Below are 17,053 nucleotides of genomic sequence, written 5' to 3'. Positions count from 1 at the left end.
TCTTTTAAGGAATTCCCCCCCCCTTTTTTTGACTAGGCCTTATAAGAGCTGAACTTAGTTGGAAGTAATATGTAAATTCGTTAATGAAAGAAATTAATACCTTTTCTGAGGTTAAAAAAATATATAGTCTTACCTAACTAAGATGTTCAGTGGAAGGTAAAAAAGCTGAAAGAACTGTTTTTGCTGAATTATATAAATAGTGTGTTAGTTCAAGTGACAGCTCCTACTAGAAACTCTGTTCTCCTGGTATATGGGCTGCTGATAACAATTCAGCAATTTCATTAGTAAAGCACTGTATAGGTTTAGGTTAGGGGTTTAATCTGGAAAATTTTTTACAGGGTCATTACATTTACAATTGAGAAAATTATGGAAGCTCCTTGCCAGAGATTTGGAAGCACTGTGTTGCTATTTATGAAAAGCTGTGTCTGATAAAAAGCCTTGAAAATTAGATATGACTTATTTCTAGTACCTTTTGTCTTATTTGTTTTATTTAGTATCTTTTGTCTTAAAACAGCTATTAGATTCTTTTATCTATAGAAAGTATCTTGAATGGTTTCTACATGTAATTTTTAAAGAGTTGATATCTTTTTGTCCAAAATCTTGGCTGTTTTTACAACTAAGATTGTACTAAGTTAGAGAATTGTATTACAAATAGTAGACGTTGTTTTAAAGGTGTGAGTATGCAAGTGATCTAGCTGCAAAAGTTAGATACGATGATTTGTGAGATAATATTTGGAAATAAAATAATAGCATTTTATAATAGCATTTTATAGCTTTTAAGGTCATTTTGAAGCTGAATTTTAAAACTGACAGATGAAGCAGACTTGACATGTATCATCTAAAAGAGTTACTCTGTGGAGCAACTAAACATATCAGTGTATTGTCGAAGGCTTTCACGGCCGGCATACAATGGCTGGTGTGGGTCTTCCGGGCTGTGTGGCTGTGTTCTGGAAGTTTTGTTTCCTAATGTTTCGCCAGCACCTGTGACCGGCATCTTCAGAGCGCAGGAGCACAGACAGGAGCAGTTCTCCTAAACATATCAGTATTTTTAGTTCTTTTGGGGGGGGGTTGGGCATTTGCAAAACTCCCCTCTTCCCAGTTTTCCCCCACATATACAGGACTTGGAACGATGGAATTTAATAAGATACTTTTTTTTCTTTTAAGTAGTAGATGAAAAATATCTAAAATAAAGAGAAATTGAAGATACTTTTTGTTTTATTCTTCATATGTATCTAGTTCATTCATTACAAGGATTAATTGCAAGTCAAATGTACTAACCTATATTGAATTCTTTTTAAATATAGGCATAAGCTTTATATAGTTCTATAAAGCAAACACAGAAAAGATTTATATGAATTTTCCATGCTGCCTTCTATCACATGACATGGTTTACGTTATAAATCCCTTTTCTTTTAGATGGTTGCCATGTGTATTGAGTTATGTGAATGATTTAGCTTGAAAGCCTCTACGAATATACTATTTAAAGCATGTATGCTCTTGCTTCAATTGTAAGATTGGCTCTATGCTCTAATATGTTAACCCATAACTGATGCCCTAGGACCCTATTTTATAAATGGTGGCATATTTATGTATCAGTGGTGGCAGCATCTAGGCCAGTGGTTCCTAACCTTTTCTGTGCCCCACACCCCTAGGAAATGTTTGATTAAAGTTTGCAGCCCCTACAAAAGTAATATCATATTTGAAGATGAAGAAGTCTAATTTCTAATGTGAGTGAACAAATTGAACTTAAAAAAATAAGCTTTTAACTCAGTGCATAAAATTGTCATACCCCAGGTTGGGAACCCCTGATCTAGGCAATCTTGAAAACCTAAGTATTGTCAAGCCTGGTTAGTATTTGGAAGAGAGATCACCAGGAATTTACAGGCTGTGGGCTAGACTAGGAAGTCAGAAAACTATTTCCATATTACTGTTTAGCAGTCTACATGGAAGTGTCCGTGAAGTCATCAGGAGTTGAGCCTGACTTGAGGGGAGATTTGACTCACCCGCTATGTATGTACGTATGTATGTATGTATATTTTCAGTGATAATAGTGTCAGTTTTTATTGAAATAGTCACTTCTACTTTGAGGAAAACAATCCCATCACTTTGTACTGTTTTTGGTATCTTCTTCAAACCACAAATCTATCAGCCTGAAAGGACATAAAGAAAAACTTATCATGGAGGAATGTAAAAAATGTACGTGCTTCTTCCTCATAGGAGACTTTTAAACAGAAGACTAGGGAGTGTCAGGACACTAGTACTGAATTGATTCCATTCATTTGACCTCAAAAATAAAGGATGATGAGACTACAGTTGTTGGATTCTGCAGTGTCTTGAGGTGTGATGTCGAAAAAGTGTATTGAGCTTTACAAGTTGCTGGAATGTGTATCCAATTTCCTTGACCAAATGATTTGTAACTCTCCAAAATCAGCCTTGATGATTTAATACCAGAACTCCAGAAATGGAAAAGAATACTCTTGACCATCACCTCACAGATTGTCCATATTGAGGAATCTTCCATCCATGATTAGAAAATATATTTCCTTATTTTGGTTGATCAAATTTACAAGTTGCTTACATCAAGTAACACCATGCAATTTTGTGAGTAATTTCCATTTTCTAAGAGTACCATAACAACATAAATGGAACTTTTGACATATTTTTAAGGAAAAATATTATTTTGTCAGGCATAGTTATTCAATTCTACTTCAAAGGGATAGAATACTCAACCTCTCAGTTATACTCTTTGAGGAGGGAGGAACCATAGGACTCAACTTCATGTTGGGTTAGAAAAGCAATCTTTGTTCCTTAATAAGTTGGGGAATGAATACCCTTTTACTTCACATACTTATTTTTTGTAAAAAAAATTTGTTTGTAAAAATTGCATTAAAGTTTACAAATACAAAGATAAAAGACTAATACAAACTTAGAAAATATAAAAAGTAAAGAAAAGAAAACATAAAAGTGCAGAGGGAAAAAAGAAAAGAAAAAAATAAGAAAAAAGATATATAAAAAAATGACTCCCTCCTCCCTCCAGACAAGTATGAACAACTTCAGTAACTCAATACCTTCTCTAGTATTACAATAAAAAAAACCCTCTTCTTCCCATGTCTTATCTCTTATCAATAAACAGATTGTGAAAACTCATTGTTCAGCTCTAATCAGTAAAAGTCCATTAAGAACTATGCAAAATAATAACATATATATTTTAACTTTCAATAAATCCATTCTGTATTCCAACTTATCACTTTCTCTGAGAAATAAAGCAAAAGAAATCTCTCCCTATTTATAAACAAATCTTTAAAGCCTCAGTTATTTGGTCCTGGTTAAAAAAAAAAAAATCCATTAATAGTTACCAGAAACCACAACATATATATTTTAACCCTGGTCAAATAAGTCCACTTTGTATTCCTTCCGTTTACTTTTAAAATGCTTAATCTTTAATCTCGTCAAAAAATGTCCCACAGATTGATTTCTTATCACTTTCTCTTTGTCTCCTCAGGAACAGCTTCAGTAGTTTAATACATCCCTTTTGTAAATCCAAGATAAGAAGGCTATCCAAGTCACTCTTATGATTTATTATTTGTACGTCCCCTTTAGTTATTAAGACATCAGCCAGTTTCATTTGTAAATCCATTGTGGCATCTTTTTCCATATTACCCTTATAGTCTGTCATTTTTAAATCCATTTTCAAATCCATAGCATCTTTTTCCACATCACTCTTGTAGTCTGGCATTTTTTTAAAACCTGTTTTCAAATCCACATTCAAGTCAGCCTCAGTCTATATTTTGTCCAGTAAAATCTGTTCCTCTTCTGTAGCCTCTGTTAGATCCATTTTTATAGTGGCAGAGAATTTTGAAAGTAATTTCTGAGTACATTGTTGCCAAACAGCTTTAATTTCTTCTATAGTCAGGTAATATTGCTCCATTGTATTAATAGGTCTCTTCTCCTTTAATTGTAATCCTCTCTGGTTCCCTCTAGTCAGCCTTCAAAGTCCCCTCTTATCATATGTTTATTTTCCAATCAGCAAAACTTTCTCACAGGAGGATTTCTTACAGTTAGTTTCAAAATCTTCATATATTCTTTTATAAGATTTTAAACAACCCACAGGAAATATTCTTTCAAGTCCATCTGACCCCTTAACTTTCCAAAATCAACATTCTAATCTCCCTTTTGCTGTTTTCCAAAAACTAATTTTTTTCTTTTTAACTGTTAAACTCACATGAAACTTCTTTCATCCGGGATAGAAGGAAACTCTCCCGGTGTGATGAAACTTGCCCTTCAGAAGGTTCTTAACATCTAAAAAATCAATAACAAGCAATTTCCTAAGTTGGTTAAGAAAGGAAGTAGGTGAACCCAGTGTCAGTTTGAAGGCGTCAAACTGTGGCTGAGGCAGGATGATTTTCCCCCCAGCTTCCAGTGCTTTCAAACCCACCGAAGATCACTGCTTTACAATCTCTTTGTGAGGAGCGTCTGCATGGAGCAAACTTGTGGGCGATCCTGTCCTCTCCTTAATCGAGAGAGGAGTTCCAAGGAGCCGATCCATTCACTGGCTCCTCTTTTCGCTGTTGCCATCGGCTCCATTCTTGTGGAGCCCTCAGTCTGCCATTGCTTCCTCGGAAGTTTTTATTCCACATACTTATTAAGATAGATTTTTTTTTTCTTGTTCTTGGTCCATCCTTCTTCCTTTTAATTTCCCAAAATGTTCTTCTAGTTCCCCTTTTGGGCCCATCTGCTATCTCCTCTTGTTTATATGCATATGTTTCTTTCTCTTTCTCTTGTTCTCCTTCTTTTACAAAGTTTCTGGGAACAAGTGATGAGTTGATTGGTTGTGTAGTAGAAAAGGAAGTTTAGAATAAATCCTGACTGCTTTGTATGTGAAAAGAGAAAGTCTAGTAAACTAGTAACTAAAGTGTAACATCCAAATGTTCGTACTCTGTTCCTTCTTCTGGAGTTCTAGGTAACATCCCTTGGGGGTTATTTTATTCCCAGATCAGAGTTCTGAGATAGATACTGATAAAAACCATGCTGAGGTCATGATAAACACTGCTGATTTGCTTAAAGCCTAGAAAGATGGAAAGAAACTTGAACCTGCTATTCCAGCTTTCTAGATACTGCCACATGTTGTCTGTCACCACTCCATCCATTTTCAGTTATGTTAGTTTGCCTTTGTCATTGTTCCTGTGTGTACAATGGACGCTTGCCAAAAAAGTAAGACAGAAACATTTTAGGGAAGGTAAACTTAGGTCAAGAACATCCAGTTTATTAAAAAGGGAACCAGACTTTCCTGTCTTTATTAGACAAAGCAAGATTTATGCCATTCTGTGGTTTTAGATTAATCATCAGGTAGATCAGAGTCAAATGAAAATATCCAGTGAAACAACAAACCAAATTTAATTAGTAACTTTGGTATGACATAGGCTTTTCCTTCTCAAGCTTTAGTCTTCTATAATTGAACCATGTTTGTTAGAGATACCCTCAAAAAGTCTTGTTTTACTGATTTATTCTGTCAGTGTGATTTACTTTTCTGTATAAGAGCAAGATAACTTTTTTTTCTGTCAATAATGTGATTAAAGAAATTGGCTTGTAGGTTGTTTGAAATTTGATTTGCTTGTTGCAGTATTTCCTAATGTTTAATTTGAAGAGTATCACTCCATTCATTTAAATCAGTATTTATTCATATCTACCTAAATGTTAACCAACTTTCATTGTCTACTCTTCCTTTGGGGTTAGGAAACAATAGATAATCATTTTGTGAGCTGACAAAATGTATTTCAGAGGCATGAAAGCAACAAGGTCAAAATCAAGCTTCACTCTGGAAGTTTGTGTCAGAATCTATGGAACCAAAGCATTTTTCAACTAAGCAGCCTGGTTTTCTTTTGGTGTTTCTGTTCCTTAAAACAAAACTAATGCTGGATATGTTGTTTAAATAATGATTTCCATACTTGAATGACATTCAGGAAGGGAATGAATTCTTTTAGACTACTGCACAATGTTATTGATATGTCTGATTTAATTCTTGTTTTTCCTGGACCAGGTTTGAAATTTATTTACATGATTACATACACTTGTAAACTGTTAAACTATGGCTTAATGTGAATCCGGTCAGTGTTATTTAAGACTGGTTGCCTGGAAAGAAATTGGTTTTGAATAATGGCATATTGTCACTGAGTCTTAACAGGCTTAACAGTCTCACAATAATTAGTATTAGAGAATTTCTCTTCTAAAGAAATGGCACACCCTGCAGAAAGAATTGAGAAGTTGAGACTCATAGCACAGATGCATGCCACAAAGTGTCTCTTATGGGCACTCTTTTTCCTGAAGGCCCACTCCATCTGTAACTACATAGAAAGCTCCATGGTTTTTAGTACATAAATACCTTTCCCCATGTAGGAAAGGCAGAGAATAGTTGCATCTCACCTTTTCAACATTGCCCCCTGCTTCATTTGGCATAGAGAAAGCACTCATTATTCCGTGCAGGGGGAGAAGAGGAAATGGGGCAAGGACTGTGGGAAAGCATGGCTTTATGTCAGTTCTTCTACTATGGGGTACTGTATCCTTCCCCCCCAAAATAAAACTAATGGTCACATTGGTGTTAGAGTTGGGCAAGAAACAAACGTGCCACTTTTCATAATTAAATGGCAATGCATATATCACAATGGTTCTAAGACTTTGCAAACTGTGGGTGGTGGTGTGTTTTTCATTATGACTCCTAAATTGCTTGTGAACTCCTAAGGGGTCCTGACCACAGTTGTCAAACTCCTGCCAGGGCTGTGGCTGAGAAAAATCCAATTTTACTGTAATATGTTTCCCATTTGATAAGGTTTGATGAATAAAAGATAACTTTAACTGCTTCTCTGCAATTAAATCAACTTGGCTGCTTTACATATCCATTTCTTTAAAAAATATTGGGGATAAATCATCTATTTATATTATGGTGGCATTCTTCACACTAAAGAATTGCTTAAATAGGCTGACAAAAAGTTGGGCAGATAACATTTTGGTCACCTGTGTACCAATTTTTTTCTTTCAAATGACGCTAGTAACGAAGCTAAAAACAGATCCTCAGTCTTTTGGGTGAGTGGCTAGATATAACATTTTGAAAGCATTTCCCAGGTTCTCGGAGAACTGGACTGCATGGGAACATGCCCATTCACAAAACGGCTGCACACGGGGCCAGTCCTCGGTCAGAAAGAAAATGATGAAGTTGCTGCCTGTCATATTCCGTAGCTTCCCAAGATACTTTGCTAGCTCCCCAGCTTAACTTTGAAAATGTGCCAACCTCCCCAGAAGATAGTTTTGATTTTCTAAGAACATAACAGAGGACCTTCTTTGAAATCACTATTTTTAGTTTGGTATAAAAAGATAAAAGGCTGTACATTCTTTTCAAGGAGAGTGAGACAGGAGGCGTAGCACGTGGACTCATTGACACACACTGGAAATCTCAGGTGACTAATATTTCATAGAATCATAGAATGTGAGAGTTGAGTAGGGCTTTGGAGAACTTCTAGTCTAACCACCTGCCCAGTGCAGAAATCCACTATTATAGTATTCCTGACAACTGGCCATCCAGCCTTTGCGTCAAAGGAGAATCTCTTTCTTTGTTTTGCAGGTGGACTCATCACCATCGGGAGACTTGAAAATATTTTGAACTGGAATGGTCTGGAGCTTGGAGATATGGATCTAATGTAAACGTACTGGATTTATTGTTCATTTGGAAATATTGGACACTTTTGGCATGAGAAACTTCTCCAAATTGTGTCTTTCTGCTTCAGGAGATTTTTTTTTCTGGGAAATGTATCTTATCTCTTCTTCATGCTGTTAATATTTTTCCCCTTCTAACCGCTTATGAAGGTTAATACTTGCTCTGCAATTGATCCGGAATAAATCCAAGTGACAGAGGGTGTAAACATCCTACACTCTCAGCTGTGTGGAAAAGAAGAAAGCTGGGAGAAGGCTGTTTACTCTCTCTGCATTGGAAAACAGCTGAAGGTGGGAAAATGTGGAATCCACAGATGTTTTCTAAATTCTGTTCTGGGTTTTTATTATGAAGTCATATATTTATATGTTGATACCGGCTTGTATATATGTTGGCCACAACTTTAATTAGAAAAGAATTAACATATGAAGCTTACATTTATTATACACACATACACACAGTACTGTGCAAAAGTTTTAGGCAGATGTGAAAAAATGCTGTAAAGTAAGAATGCTTTCAAAAATATATATTGTAATTGTTTATGTTTATCAATTTACAAAATGCAAGGTGAGTGAACAGAAGAAAAACCCAAATCAAATCAATATTTGATGTGACCACTCTTTGCCTTCAAAACAGCATCAATTCTTCTAGGTACGCTTGCACCCAGTTTTTGAAGGAACTCGGCAGGTAGGTTGTTCCAAACATCTTGGAGAACTAACCACAGATCTCCTATGGATGTAGGCTGCCTCAAATCCTTCTGTCTCTTCGTGTAATCCCAGACAGACTAGATGTTGAGATCAGGGCTCTGTGGGGGCCAAACCATCACTTCCAGGACTCCTTGTTCTTCTTTACGCTGAAGATAGTTCTTAGTGACATTGGCTGTATGTGGGGTCGTTGTCCTGCTGCAGAATAAATTTGGGGCCAATCACATGCCTCCCTGATGGTATGGCATGATGGATAAGTATCTGCCTGTATTTCTCAGCATTGAGGATGCCATTGATCCTGACCAAATCTTGAACTCCATTTGCAGAAAGGCAGCCCCAAACATGCAAGGAACCTCCACCATGCTTCACTGTTGCCTGCAGACACCCATTTTTGTACCGCTCTCCAGCTCTTCGGCGAACAAACTGCCTTCTGCTACAGCCAAATATTTCAAATGTTGACTCATCACTTCAGAGCACCTGCTGCCATTTTTCTGCACCCCAGTTCCTATGTTTTTGTGCATAGGTGAGTCGCTTAGCCTTGTTTCCACGTCGGAGGGATGCCTTTTTGGCCACAATTCTTCCATGAAGACCACTTCTGGCTAGACTTTTCTGGACAGTAGATGGGCGTACCTGGGTCCCACTGGTTTCCGCCAGTTCTGTGCTGATGGCACTGCTGGACATCTGATGTTGAAGGGAAGTAAGCATGATGTGTCTTTCATCTGCTGCGTTAAGTTTCCTTGGCCAACCACTGTGTCTTCGGTCCTCAACATTGCTGTTTCTTTGTGCTTCTTCAAAAAAGCTTGAACAGCACATCTTGAAACCCCAGTCTGCTTTGAAATTTTTGCCTGGGAGAGACCTTGCTGATGCAGTATGACTACCTTGTGTCTTGTTGCTGTGCTCAGTCTTGCCATGGTGTATGACCTGTGACATGAAACTGTCTTCCACAACCTCACCTTAGTAGCAGAGTTTGGCTGTTCTTCACCCAGTTTTAAGCCGCCTACACAGCTGTTTCTGTTTCAGTTAATGACTGTGTTTCAGCTTACGTATGAAATTGATGATCATTAGCACCTGCTTGGTATAATGGTTAATCATACACCTAACTCTAATCCTACAAGATCCCTGACTTTGTGCAAGTGTACAAAGTGTGCAAGTGTAAGAATTGATGCTGTTTTGAAGGCAAAGGGTGGCCACACCAAATATTGATTTGATTTGGGTTTTTCTTCTATTTGCTTACTTTGCCTTTTGTAAGTTGATAAACATAAACAATTACAATATATATATTTGAAAGCATTCTTAGTTTACAGAATTTATTCTCACCTGCCCAAAACTTTTGCACAGTACTGTACATATATGGCATAATTTTATACTACCAGAAAACACATGTACTTACAACGGTTGCAGCATCCTGGGGTCACATGATCACCATTTGCAACCTTTTCAGCTGGGTTCCAACAAGCAAAATCAATGGGGAACCATGTGATTCACTTGACCATGACAAAAAAGGTCGTAAAATTAGGTGCGGTCACGTGATGCCTCAATCGTACCACTTGACAAATTTTCTGGTCCCTATTGTGGTTGTAAGTAGAGGATTACCTGTATTCCCTTTATCAGTATTGATGAAATGAAGATCAAATATCTACGTGTTGAAAAAGTCAAAAATTTCAATGGGGTGTACTTACTTTTTCACATTACTTATATGTAAGCAATAAACTGGAAGAAAGATTAGTACTGGTGTGCAACTTTCAAACGCTAAGGTCATGTTCATGACAATGGCTGACTTGTTGCCGAAAAAGCAGTTATGTAATATCTACAGTTTTTATTGATATTGCCCATTAAAAAAAGAGATTGGAAGAATTTATATTTTATGAGCTCCAATTTGTAAAGGCACTCTTGGGAGAAAAGTTCTTTGTCTTTTCATCTAAAAATTGGGAAATTTCCCAGGAGGCAGCTATATCTGCTAATATCTTCCAATTCTGTCTAAATACAATAGGTTTTTTTTTTTTTTACCTCCTCCAGTGCACATTCATAACTTAAATTATTCTAGCTTCAGTAACTCATGCCTATTTCTCTGAAACTGGACAAACTTCATCCTTTCAGGTACTGAAAAGTGGGTATACATGTGTGTATTATGCCAATAGATTTTGGCCTGCTTACTAGCGGGAGGAATGTGACTCACTTTGTATATGGCCTATGTCGAATCAGTGGCCTCTGATCCATTCTTCTTCACACAGGCTATTTTGTAAACTACTGCCCTGTGCCAGAACTAAACCTTATGAGCAGTGAACATGCCCAATTTGTTTACCAGGAAGCATCAGTGAGCAGGAAGCTTTGAAACTCTGAGAACATCTGTTATTCCTGGGTTAGATCCCAAGTTAGGCAAGTGGAAAAAATATAAAAGGTAGCATTGTCCTCCAAGTGTTAATAGCATAACCACTGATCTAAGCAACATTGAGTGTAATGAATTGTGTAATTGGAATCAAAATATAGAATTTCTGACTTGCATAAGATGGGAAAAAGACTCCCACAAGCCCTGGACGCTTAGCATTAGTGAGTTGTCATCATTGAGTACTACCCCTTGGTTCTAGACCGAGTCCCACAGCTATAGTGAAATACAGCTGTAGTATCTAGAGAAGAAACTTTAACAGAAGCAGTATATTAGCTCTGACCTTCCAATTAACAATTACAGATAATGCTGTCTTCAGAGCTGGATCTGACAGTTGGCTTTATTGCACTGACTTGTAGTTGCCAAGTACATAAAGTAACAAGTTTTGTTGCTTGAGACCCTAGATTGTTTAAACATTTTTAGATTATATGTAGACTGAAATTGAGGAAGAAACTACACATTACTGTCAACTTTCATTATGAAAATTGGGGAGCCCCAATTTTATATGTAAAGCCAGTATTATATATTGTGAATTGTAGAAATGTGAGATATAAATCTGAGTAAAAAATTGAGCAGTGCATAACTACCAATTTTCTCCCCAGCATTTCCTTCTGTAGAAGTTTTATGAAATGCTTTCATTTCATAAATGAGATTGGAACAATTCCAGGAAATGTGCTGTATTATATGAAGATTTGAGGGAAAAAAGCAAGGGAAAAAGGATTAAATGACCTTTGGTAACCACTTGTCTTCATATACTGCCTATAGAAAATTTTCATTTTAAAAAATGTGTAGGGAGTAAGAAAGAGAGCTGCTGCCAGACTATTTTGCATAGTTTTGTATGTCAAATGCAGCTTGAATAGTTAGAAATTGTAGAAGTGTTTTCTTGGCATACAGTGTAGACGATCATGAAAGATTTGTTCGTGCTTGCTTCCATGCAATTCATGGGAAATAAAATAGGACTTTATTAAACTTTTTATTAGTGTTTTAAACTTTAAGAAGACTTAGTCTTACACAGATGCCAAGAGTCTGCATTCTGTTGTGGTGGGATATAAATGTGATGCATAAATGCATAATAGAAAAATGTACTATTTTCTCTGAGATGGCTGGGTGTAAAAGTGTAAAGAAATGTGTGTTTATTAAAAGTAGGCACCCGTTTAAATACTAGTCTTTTGATAGAAATTGGGTTGATCAAAAAATAGGAAATCCTATTACAGTATCCCCAGGGTAGGCAACTTTCAGGCTACCTGTGACCTGTCTGAGGGTTTATGTGACCTTTGTAGCCCATTCTTTATTTGCTCTGAAATGTAGCAGAATGATTTGAGTAATACATTACTTGGAATCAGTTAATACTTTTCTGAAAGGTTGAGGGTTACAATAAAGAAGTTATACTACAACATTGCATAAACTAATCTTCAAAAATATGTTGGATTTGCTTTATATACCTTTGAATATACCTTTTTTTCACAGCTTCCCTTAACACTTCAAGTCGTATGGTGTTTAACAGTTATCTTCACTTGAAGCAATGGTAGTAAAAATCAAAGTGCATGCTGTCCTTTCTGCCAAGGCTGTCATGATCTTGTCTTACTCCTCTAGATGAGCACTGCTTTTTACTGGTCTCTTTCTTCTCTTAAGGGGCTCTCAAGCTTCTGAAGGAATGTGTGCGGATCCCCCTCCCCCAAATAAAATTCATAATTGCATTGGGGTTAGAGCTGGGCAAGAAAAGAGATGCCAGTTTCAATAGCATTTTAATCTGTCAAATAAAACAGTGATAGAACCTTGTAACTTTAATATTTCTGTTGGAAACGATACAGTTAAGACCCTTTTTTGAAATGGAAAAGTTGAGTTTCCTGAAATCTGAGATTCTGCCCCCCACTTTCCCAGGTAGAGCAGGAGTGAGTGTGTAAGCCATCAAGCTACTCTCAGAGCTGGGCTTTGGTCCCTGATTTGCTTGACTAAACCAGCTGCCAGTTTGTCAAGGCAACGCTGCAGATCTATCCACGTGATCCAGGCTGTACTCTCCAGTTTGCCTGGACGAGCTGACAGCCAGCCTGTCTGGATACACTGGAAGTGATTCAGTCAATACAAGCCCAAGAATCTGTACTTGCTCCCTCCTCAAATTTACTTATGAACCTGGGTGGGTTTCTGACCCATTTGAGAACATTTCTGCCTGGGTTCTTTCTATTGTAGCTCATCTTTTTTCCTTCTTGCCCTGAGCACCCCACACACAACTGAATCAAGGTCAGCTCTTCCTGATGTACATTTGAATTTCCCAGTTGCCTAAATCTGCATACGCATACAAACATGCACACAGAGTATAACTTTAGATAAGCAGTATACTTCCTATCGCATTATTTTTATATAGATGTTAATGTTTACATTATCTAATGTGTGAGCTTAGTTTTGTGTAAGTAGTTTTATTTAAGTTAATCACATCAGAGTTTGTCTGGATTCTGTAACTCAAAATGCAGTAAGCTTCCAGGAAATTGAACTTTATTGTATAAAACTCATACCTGATAGATTCTCTAGTTTCTGAATCTATGTGACTTGAGCAACTTTTAAAAATTCCTAGCACTTTTTGAAGCTGAAGTTCATGCCTGATTCTTCTGCCTGCACTGTAAACCATTCAAATGAAAATGTTTAATGGTGTATCTATTTCATTGATAGAACTTTGTGAAATATTCACTACCATTGTTCTTTCCTAGAGTACGTTAAGGAAAGCCATAGCAATGTTGTGCTTTGAACTCTGTATTTCCTGGAGTCTTTGTTGTAGCTGCATCTCTGCAGAAAGGAAATGGGAGTTGTTAAGTTTTAAAAAATACTTTTGATGCATTGAGACAGGAGGGAAATTTCTGGCAGAACTTTTTTTTCTTGTAATATGTACAATCCATTCAAGTAGCTGGGAGGAGGGAATGAAAAGGGAATAATGTTAAAGACAAATTGAAATTGATGCTTGACTTGTTAATCTCGAGTGTCCTGAACAAATTGAATGAAAAGTTTTCACTTAACACTTAGACAAATTATTTTAAAAATCTGAATGGATAGCAGGGTGATTTTACATCCTTCTGTCCAGTTTCATTGCTGGCTTACTGGTAATTCCTTATTTTTGGAGGAGTCCTGGCAGCAGAATAGAAGGGTCCAGTTCACAAGAGAGGCTTTTGCCTAGAAATCTATCAAAAAGAACTCCACAACGTATTGGATGAAAGCTGCATGTCTGAGCAGCTTACATTGTCTTGTAGAAGAATAATGTTTCATAATTGTGTTGTTGTTTTCTACCATGTACAGAAAATTAAGTGCTTTGAAACGTGAAGCTGGAAGCAGTAATGTTTTTAACAACTCTTTGATTTTGCAGATTATACAGATCACAGGGTGTACAGGCCTTGTTTGCTTTATGGGGTTTAGTTTGAAAAACTTATTTTATTCACACTTAGCATTGCGCGTACAGCCATGTTGAAAGCAGATGATATGTATCCTTTGGATATAAACCATCTCTGATCCAGGCATACACGCATGAAATATTTCCTTCACTTGTTTATTGCTTTTGGAAACAATTGCTGTGTTCAGATCATACATTGTTTGAAACCACTGGTGGTACAGTTGCAAGCTCATTCTTTATTCTTAGTGATTTGTAACCACATCCAGGTTGGTGAGGATTGGAAAGGGAGGGGCTCAGGTCCAGTCCCTTTGATTGCTAGCTGGCATTTGGGGCAGCTGAAATGAGATCCTTTGCTCTCAGGGATTTTCTTTCCTCATTTCAAAGGCATTGTGTTCTGCAAAGAAGATGAATCATGCATAGATGATTTGGTACCGCCACCTACATTTTAAAATGTGCAGTGTTGATCTTTGTCGCATTTTTGCCAGTAGCTAAATTCATATTGGCACTGTATTCACGTCTCCTTCCTGGTATATATATTTTCTCTTTCTCCAGAAATATCTGGCTTGGACTGACCTACCATATGTTTGTCTCCCTCCCCCAATAGTACTGAGCAATAGAACTGGGTCAAAATACATTCCTTTAGGTTAGTAGTGATTCAGCAGCCAGCAAACTTGCTCATGGATGTTGGTGTGCCTCTTCTCAAAATGTTGACCTAGCTTTCTCGCTAAGCTCTTTGAAAAAGGCTTAAAGTTTATGGTATATTAGACCAGTGAACCAGGTTTCTGGTTCTCCTTTTAACAGAGGTTGCTTAGTCCTTTCTAAATGGAATACTTTGAGCTTTCCTTGGAATGAATATTGGACAAGATCCACAAAAGCGTCTTCAGATGATAGTGTCACTGCTCAGGAGGCTCCCAAGCATATTCCAGGAGGAGAATTCCTGTCTCTGAATACATTGGACCTTTCTTCTAAAACTCTTTATGACTTAACAATGGAGAGGAAAGAGGATTTTTGTCCAGAGTCGCCATTCATTTCAACAAAAGTCAGTTTATTTATCAGAAATTACCACATCTCCGTTACTAAATATCAAAGATGAAAGCACTGGTAATAATTTAAATGCTTCCAACTGCTTAGAGTTGCTCTAGATGCTTGGAAGTAGTATTTATTTTACACATTTTATTCACTAATGACTTCCTAAATAACTACTGGCCTTTATTATTTTAAAATAAAAAAGTTTGGTACATTACCTACTGTGATTTTTTTCCTAGCAAAATCCTAAACAATTCCCTCACTCATGCTTACGTATACCACCAGAGGGCACTGTAGTTCTTTCACAAACTTAAAATTGAACACAGAAAAACAAAGTTTATAGAATGAGGCCTCCTTTACAGACACTGCTTTCAAGTATACTATCAACATGTGAGGGAGAAGCTGATTGTGTATTCATAACACATAAGCCTGACTTTCAGAGGTGTGGGATTTGGAATTATGCACTACTGCTGGAGATGCAGTGTCAACTATTAAAAATTCATCACAGTTTTGAAGCTTCACACAGTTGACTTTAGAAAAGAAAGTTTGCAGTGCTCCCTACCAGCTTTCATGCTGGAAGGGTTAGATGGTAATCCTGGTTCAAAATAATAGGATTTTAAAATGTTTACAGATAGTCCTCACTTAACAACCACAATAGGGACCAGAAAATTGGTCGTTAAGCGGGGTAGTCGTTAAGTCATCACATGACTGGACATTTTTACAACAGTCATTAAGCAAATCACCATGGTCATTAAGCAAATCATGTGGTTGTTAGACAAATCCAGCTTCTCCAGTTGACGTCTTTTGCCAGAATTAGCTTAATGACTGTGGTGATTTGCTTAACTGTCATAAAAAGATCACAAATCACGATCATATGACTGGGGGGGTGCAACAGTTTGTGACAGTTGTAAGTGTAAGTACAGGTTGTAAAGCACTTTTTCTGAGGCCATCTTAACTTTGAACCATTGTTAAACAAATGGTCATTAAGTGAGGACTACCTGTATATGTTTTTTTTAAAAAAATGGGCAAGCTTTCACAGTATTTTTATTACAGTATCCATCCAAAGGCTTTTATGGTTTGCTTTCAACATTAGTGAAAAAGTTTGTGCATCAGACTGTGCTGCAATATGGCTTGTTTGTTCTTTATCATGGTCTCTATGATTCACACACATGCAATATGTTCCTGTGCAGATCCTTCTAAATAGTCCAGAATTGTTTCTGGGGAATCTTGCCCCCCCCCTCCAGTATCATGCAACTAGGTCTGGCTTCTGCTGAAACCCTTCAGTTTGTTTTCAGCTGCCATGATGGTAGAATACTCATTCTGTTTTTAAGAGTTCTTTATTCCAGAGTAATTTGCCAGGATGTTTTCTCTTCCCATCACAGGCTCTTGATCTGTAGCCTTATAGCCTTTCACAAGTGCCAGCGTTGTGGGAGCAAGCTTCTCCTAGGATGGGCATAAACCATGCCTTGGTGAATGCCATGATGTGTGTAGGTACTGCCAGGCATTTACTAAACCAACTTGTTACAATTGTAATCTGTGAGTCCCCCGGGAGTAAACTTTAAGGGTGGCAGATCTACTGTAGCCGCTTATTCTCATCCAAGTGATTTGTGATGGAAAAATAATAAAGCTGGAAACTGCCGCCCCTCCCCCTTGCCTCTCCTGCAGCAAAATCTTTACTCCCCCCTTCCCCCTGCCTCACTCCCCCTTGCCTTTCCTGCAAACTCTTTCCCCGATTTCCCTCTGCCGTTTCTTGCCCTCCCACTTGCACATGTAAAACAGAATCAGTCCCAAGCTATGGCATGACCATGGGATGACCATGTTTCTGCTGTTGAAATAGCCGTCTTGACGCTATCACACTGAAACAATGG

At 37.3% G+C, this 17,053-nt stretch overlaps 1 long non-coding RNA gene across 14 annotated transcripts in view; it reads left to right on the top strand.

Annotated features, from left to right (window-relative positions):
• Positions 1-17,053, top strand: part of LOC107326363 (uncharacterized) — a 92,743-nt gene that overhangs the window by 25,901 nt on the left and 49,789 nt on the right. For 5 of the 14 annotated variants that reach the window (XR_003085794.2, XR_003085792.2, XR_003085791.2 and 2 more), the window contains one exon: positions 7,613-7,688. The exons of 6 other annotated variants lie outside the window; for them this stretch is intronic. This is a non-coding gene — a long non-coding RNA (uncharacterized LOC107326363). Of the gene's footprint in view, positions 1-7,612; positions 7,695-17,053 lie in introns of all 14 variants that reach the window. 3 more of the 14 variants (XR_003085796.2, XR_003085793.2, XR_015795632.1) reach the window with 1 other exon arrangement.

The sequence above is a fragment of the Python bivittatus genome, unplaced genomic scaffold (genome assembly GCF_059951505.1).
Source record: "Python bivittatus isolate LINGU-HERP-01145 unplaced genomic scaffold, Pbiv_v1 ctg000020_np1212, whole genome shotgun sequence".
Lineage (NCBI taxonomy): Eukaryota > Metazoa > Chordata > Lepidosauria > Squamata > Pythonidae > Python > Python bivittatus.
Note: the sequence above shows the minus strand (reverse complement) of the source record. Positions and strands in the feature narration are given on the sequence as shown.